The following is a 7,335-nucleotide window of genomic DNA, read 5'->3' as shown; positions in this document are numbered from 1 at the left end:
ACAACGTCTGCTTGGCTTGCTCACCATACTTGTAACTTGAAATTGCCAAAGTGAATTACGCTACACACTTGGGGGCACCAAAAAAAGAGAGGGAAATTTTTCAAATCGACAAGGACTAGCTACCCTTGGTTGACAAGAGAAATGCACCTACTTTACCAAACAAAAGTTACTTAGCCAAAAGAGGTCTTGAAAGACACTCATGGCCTAACGCTGAAACGAGAGGGACGCCTCTTGGGCATAAGCAAACACTTCCAAATCAAGAGGGTGACTAAGTCAAGTACAATAAGTTCCCTCACATTCGAGTGGAAGGATGAATAAATAATAAGAGGATGAGACCGCTCAAAGAATAATACTCCCTTAATTGAAAACCTGCTTACCACAGCAGAGAAAGTCACTTGGCCAAAGAGTAACCCTCACAATCACTTGGCCAACATCAGTTACAAAAGTAACTTGGCCAAAGGGTAACCCTTAGAGTCACTCGACTAACATTAGTTACAAAAGTCACTTATCCAAAAGAGTAACCCTTTGAGTCACTCGGCCAACATCTGTTACAAAAGTCACTTGGCCAAAGAGTAACCCTTAGAGTCACTCAGTCAACATCAGTTACAAAAGTCACTTGGCCAAAGGGTAACCCTCCGAGTCACTCGACTAACATCAATTACGAAAGTCACTTGGCTAAAGAGTAACCCTCAGAGTCACTCGGCCAATATCGGTTAAAACTATCACTCGGCTGCATTGTGGCTAAGATCATTCGACAACAAAAAAATATTTAGAAAAAAGAGTTAGACACAGTGAGGATAATTTTACACTACACCAAGGTGTTGCTATGAAGTAAAATTCAAGGAAGGGAAGCCTCCTATATATAGTGGGAACTGTTGGAATTATTTTACCAGGATCTTAGATCTACTCACAAGTATGTTGTTTAACACCCTAAATATGAACTTTCTAAAACGATAAATTAAACACATATAAAGTTAAGAAAACCTTACATTGATGAAGCGGAATTAATGTCTCCTTCCACTCAGATCTCTAACCCTTGTATCCTTTCTGTCGCAGAGTATTATCAAGATCTGAGCCCGAATGTCCTTCTTCTTTGAGTTTGATCCTTCACAGTCTTCCAATCTATGATTGAGTTACTGCTTGCTGTGTGGGCACTCACTCTTTCACTAGGGTCGAAAATTTATGAAGAGAAAAGAGAAAGAAGGATTTCAGCCAATAGAAGATAATAGGGAAGACTCAGTTTTTCTGAAGAGAGAAATTTCTGTCAGATAACTAAATGAATGTGTTGTTTGACTGAGCCATCACTTTCTATTTATAGGCAACTACTAGGTTTAGTTTAGGAATTATTTGGCATTAAAATAATGAAAATATCAATTTGAATTTCCACAATAAGTGGCCGTCCATGGTGTAGTTTATGAGCCCACTTGATTTTGTAGTTTTAACAAATTTTATTTCTATTTTCTCAAAAACGCCAATTTTCCAATTCTAACCTTTTAAATGCCAAAAATAATTATTTAATAACTAAAAAAGATTATTAAATAATATTGTCATTTAATTTAATTATTAATTAGACATATAAAGTCCATTAATAAATAAATAAACCTAAAATCTCTTTTCTTTACAATTTCGCCCCTGCTTAGTTAAAATTCATAAATTAGACATAGTCTAACTTTAGAATTATAATTGACTAATCACGAATCAATTATTGAGTCTTACAAGCAGAATGTTCTCAACTAGAATGGGGACCATGGATCTATATGCTGAGCTTCCAATAAGTGAACCAAATTTACCAAGTAAATTCCTACTTATTAATTCTTCGTTGAATCCACTCTTAGAACTTAGAATTGCACTCTCAGACTTATATAGAGCATATTATATGTTCCACGATATCAATATGCTATCTCATTTAACCATTGTTATAATCTTATTGTGATTTAAAGATCCTCTATATAGATGATCTACATCGAGATGGGATAATTTTACCGTTCTCACCACTCAATGTATTTTGCTCCTTAAAACACTTAGCTACCTGCAAATGGTGTTTAGTGATCTAATAATTAGTCAGTTAAACAAGAGCTCATCCATTTACTTCTATTTGCTAAGCTCGAAGGGAATCATCACTTGACTTCTATACACCAGTAGAAGCTATAGATTCCATATTTATGTTCAGCACTCCCACTTAATCATACTATCATGTTCCCAAAATATACGTATCACCCTGACCCTAAAGTAGGCTTAACTAATAAATCAAAGAACATGAATAACACTCCTGAGTTGAGCCTAAGCATATCAGGATTTAGATTCTTTTAATCTTAAGATCAACTACTGATATTGACTAGGAAAGATATATATAACGGTAAGTTTGTAATATCTTAACTTAGTTGCAATATCGGTCCCGTCCATTGTATACTCCATACATTCGAAACTAGTATACTTTACTAACGTCCTGGAAAGAACATAACACTTACTCCAAGTGTAAGTACACATTATCGCTGATTATCACATTAGTGTAAATCCAAAACACTGATGAAACAGGGACTTAGCCTTTTGATTCATATGATCACAATCACATTCTACTGTGTTGACGATACTGTAATTGTGAATAAATATATGATCTGGATTTAACTGATTTTGTGTGTGTGAATGTAGTAAACATATTAAACCATTAGCATGTAAAATTCATGCAAACATTAATCACTTCAAATTTCTTATATTGATTACTAATCAGATTGTAAAGAGTTTTATTTAGGGCGTAAAACCCAACAGGAACATCCTCAAAGAACGCAAGGAACATAAGACTCACACTTCAGCAAATTAAATTCCCCAACTTATTCAGTCGACAAGAACACTTAAAAGAATTCTTGTAGATTGTGGGGTAAGTGTTAACCCCAAAAATTAGCACAGCTAATTCTCGAGGTTAGTTTATTAATAACCAATGGACTTACAATAGCGCATTTGACAAGCTCAATTGGCATGCATTTCTTAAAGTCACCATCAATACTTATGATTCTCGGGATGCGTCGAAGCGACTCAAGGACCAACTGCCTGGTGATTCACAAATAAGAGAATGGAAAAGAGTGAGGGCATAAATAAGTGAAGTCACAAATAGGGACCAAGTCACAGATGCATGTGTAAGTGCATGCATCATTGTATGTGCGTGTGTGGGGGCTCGCACGTAACCATATGTGGGGGGCTCGCATGCGAGCCGTGGTATGCATGCATGTGTGTGTGTGTGCATTGGGGGCTCGTGTGCGAGCTCATGTAGGGGGCTTGCATGCGAGTTGTGCATGCATGTGCGTGTCTGTTGTGTGCGTGCGAGTGTCGTGTGCGCATGCGTCGGTTGGTGTCTCGCATGCGAGCCTATGTGGGGGGTTTGCATGTAATTCGTTGTGTGTGTGTGTGTAACGTGCGTGTTTGTTTAGGTGGGGGCTCGCATGCGAGTCGTGATGTGCGAGTGTGTGTCGTGGGTGTGTGTGTGTAAGGGCTCACGTGCAAGCCCATGATGAATGGCGGCTCACATGCAAGCATGTGTGTGTGTTGTGTTGTATGTGTAAGGAGAAATGCAAGTACGCATTGAATGGAATGCAATTGGAGGAGGAATGAAAGGACAAGGCATGCATGGAAAAAAGGGAACAACCCCGCCTCCTACACGCTCTGAGAGCAACAAGGAGGTACGGGTAGTGGAAGCAGCACACTTGCAAGGTCTGACGACCTGGTCAAGGGTACACAGTAGCCACCACCTCTGCGACCTGGGACAACTTGACATCATATAAAGGTACGAGGCGCAAGACAACCTCTTACACCTGTGGTTTGGAGCCCGAATGCAACAACTTGTCTATTTGGGACCACCATGTAACTCAGGCCATTAGAGCCTATAAATACCCCATTCTCAAGTTTGAGAGGGGGTTGGAAAATCATTCTTGTAGCCACCATATTGAGAGTAATAGAAAGTTTACATTTTCTCTCTACTTTGAGAAAGATATTTGAATTTATATTTTATCTTTTTCTTCATCTTAGTTTTGAGTTTGAAGTAAAGTTTGATTTTCCAACCAACAAGTTCGTTGACGAGTTCCAACCGTCAACAATACCTAAGACAAAAAATAATGGTGACATTGGATCTCCCTATCTTAGACCCCTCTTACATTCAAAGTAATCTTGAGTCGTGCCATTAAACATAAGTGAAAACCGTGGAATTCTAATACAAACTATAATTAGTCTGATCAAACTTTCTTGGAAACTAAAAGCAGTTAACATTGCTTCAATAAAGTCCCATTTAACTGTGTCAGAAGTCTTCTTAAGATCAAGTTTGATCATACAATTGAGTTTTGAATTTTTCTTTCCACATGATTGATTGTCCATCTTCCATATAATTGATTCATAAAATGTGAAAAGTAAGTATTAGTTATGCTATAATTGTTTATTCATAGGTTTGATATATAACGAATGTATGTAATTTGTGTAGCATTTGGATTATTGCTTATTGCTGATTATATATGTGTTATACCTCAAAAGGGTATAATGTCTGGGAGGACCCCTGGATTCCTCATTCTAAAGGTTTTTGTCCAAAACCAATCAGGGGAGGTACTACAAATCTCAACAGTGTATCGGATCTGTTACTTCCCAATGGTCTCTGGAACGTTAACATGCTGAAAGAAAGTTTTGATCATGAAACTGTGGCTGCCATCTTAAAAGGGGGCCACCCCTCGGGCCGTGGAGCAGACAGATGGATATGGACTCAAAACAGTAATGGAAGGTTTTCTTGCAAGTCGGCTTATCTTGTTCAAGCTATGGATAGAGCTCCCCAGTGCGACGTGGCCCCGAATCTCTGGAACAAGCTCTGGACTAGCAAAATTCTGGAAAGACATAAGATCCTGTGGTGGTGTATTCTGTCTAATGCGCTCCCTACTAGGGCTGTGATCAATTAAAGATTCCACATTGAAGATACTTGTTGCCCTCTTTGTGGAAACAGGGAAGAAACCATGGAACACCTTTTCCTCACTTGTGATGTGGCCATGCATCTCTGGCGTTCTTCTCCATGGGGTTTTTATCCCATTTGTGATACGGGTATCCGGGTTTGGGATTGGGTAAAGTTCATCTGGGACCTAAACAGTAGAGGCGTGCTTGTGAAGGATGCATTCTTGTATGCCTCCATAATCGTGGACACAATTTGGAGGGTACGGAATGACAAAGTTCACAATAATCGCCTTGTTGATGTGAAAAAATGTATTGATGATATTTATTTTGTCTATGCTGATTTAAAAGATACTTTGTTTTCTAGTCCTACTTCACATCTAGAGGAAACTTGGTCCCCTCCCCCACGGGATTGGATTAAGCTGAATTGTGATGTAAAAGTGGGGTTTGACAATATGTGTGTTGCAGTTGTCGCCAGAAACCATCTCGGAGCAGTGATTGAAGTTCGTACGGCGCGGGTGGAGTTCTCTGACGCTCTTTGTGGTGAAGCTGAGGCTTGCTGCCTAGCGATCTCGACGGCCTTAGAGTTGGGTTACAAGTTTATCATAATTGAGAATAACTCGAGGGTGGTGATCAATGCTCTCAATGGTTTGGAACCTCGTTGGGCGATTGAAAATTACGTCTCATTTTGTACTAAGTCTTCTCAATCTTTTATTAGCTGTAATTTTTCTTTTATTAAGCGAACATGTAACTTTGCCGCTCACAATGTGGCTAGATGGGCCTTTGCTCATCATATATTTGGATCTATCCCGGTTTCCATGTTACCGGAGAACCTGTTATGTAATGACCGAGAGGTCTAATTTATGTTTTATCTAATGACATCACGCTAGTTTCAAAAAAAAAAAAAGTTCCTTATGTCTTAATCAAGATAGATAATTATTCATAATTTTCTAAATCATTGCAGTAGTGAAATAAAAAATAGAACCACACTAGGTAAAACTAAATTCTCTAGCTTTCTAAATCATTGTTATTTGTTATTCTTGTTTATTTGCTATTTCTTTGTTAATTTATTACATTCAAACAATCAAATTTTGTTTGCCAAATAGAATCAAAACTTCAATTAATTAGTAATCAACTACACTCGTGGGATTGACCTCCCTCTCTTCAGTTTTTTTTTTTTGATGAAATTTCAACTTCATTAAATCAACTTTCTGAGTACAAGATGTCTAGAATAGAAACTGGAGCATTAGACTCAGAAATAAGACGACCAGAGAGAGACCGTGACATTCTAGCAACAGCATGTGCTAGACGGTTTGCTGATCGTTTAACAAAACATATTTTAACAAAAGGCAAAGAAAGCAAAATTGAAATGCAATCTTGAACTAAATTCCCAAACACAGAAGAGAGAGGTGAGCGGCACCGGATAGCTTGGATGGAAACTAAGCTGTCTGACTCCAACTCAACATGTTGCCATCCTTGTCGTTTGATCCAGCTTAGAGCCTCCTTGATTCCCATGACTTCCACAACCTCAGGGGCGAAAGCTCCATTAAAACAATGAGCTTGAGCAACAATAAGAGAACCAGTGTCATTCCTTGCAACCATACCATAGCCATACTGGTTATCGCTAGTGAAAAGTGCAGCATCAACGTTGATCTTGATTGTGTTTATATCAGGTTTAGTCCAAAGCTCAGTTCCGTCATCACAATTACCAGAGTAAATATGAGACAGAGAGTTGTTATCTTGAGCTTTTCGCCAGTGATCAAGAGCAATACGAGCTGATGTTACCACATTTGCAATAGTGAGGACCTTGTCCTTCCAAACAATGGAATTCCTTGCTTTCCATAAGGACCAACAGACCATAGAGAGAGAACACACACGGTCTTCATCCAGAATAGTAAAAAGACTATCCAACCAACTGGAAAAGGAATGATCTAAGTAGACTCCGGCTGGCAAACCAATGTGATTCCAACAAGAAGTAGCAAAGCTACACGACAGAAGAATATGAGAAACAGTTTCAGGAGAAGCATGACAGACCGGGCACAGTGAGGGAATGTCTACATGCTTCGTTCTGAGGTTGACACAAGTCGGAAGTGTTCCAGCAGCAGCACGCCAAAGAAAATTGCGAACCTTTGGTGGGATCTTCAATTGCCATAGTTTGTGCCAAAAGCCAGAGTTGTTGCTGCCTGTTCTAGGATTTTTAGAGTCTTGAAGTAGTTGATAAGCACTTTTAACCGAAAAATGGCCAGAGCTTTCTTTGGACCAAGACCAGAAATCAGAAGAAGCAGAAAAACTGAGGGGAATACTTAGAATAAGATTAGCATCCCGGTTGTTGAACATGTCCCGAACTAGCTCAATATCCCAATTACGCTCCTCAAGCATGAAAAGAGAGCTAACATTGTGGCCAAGGAGACCCACATGGGATGA

This window comes from Cannabis sativa, chromosome X (assembly GCF_029168945.1).
Source record: "Cannabis sativa cultivar Pink pepper isolate KNU-18-1 chromosome X, ASM2916894v1, whole genome shotgun sequence".
Lineage (NCBI taxonomy): Eukaryota > Viridiplantae > Streptophyta > Magnoliopsida > Rosales > Cannabaceae > Cannabis > Cannabis sativa.
Note: the sequence above shows the minus strand (reverse complement) of the source record.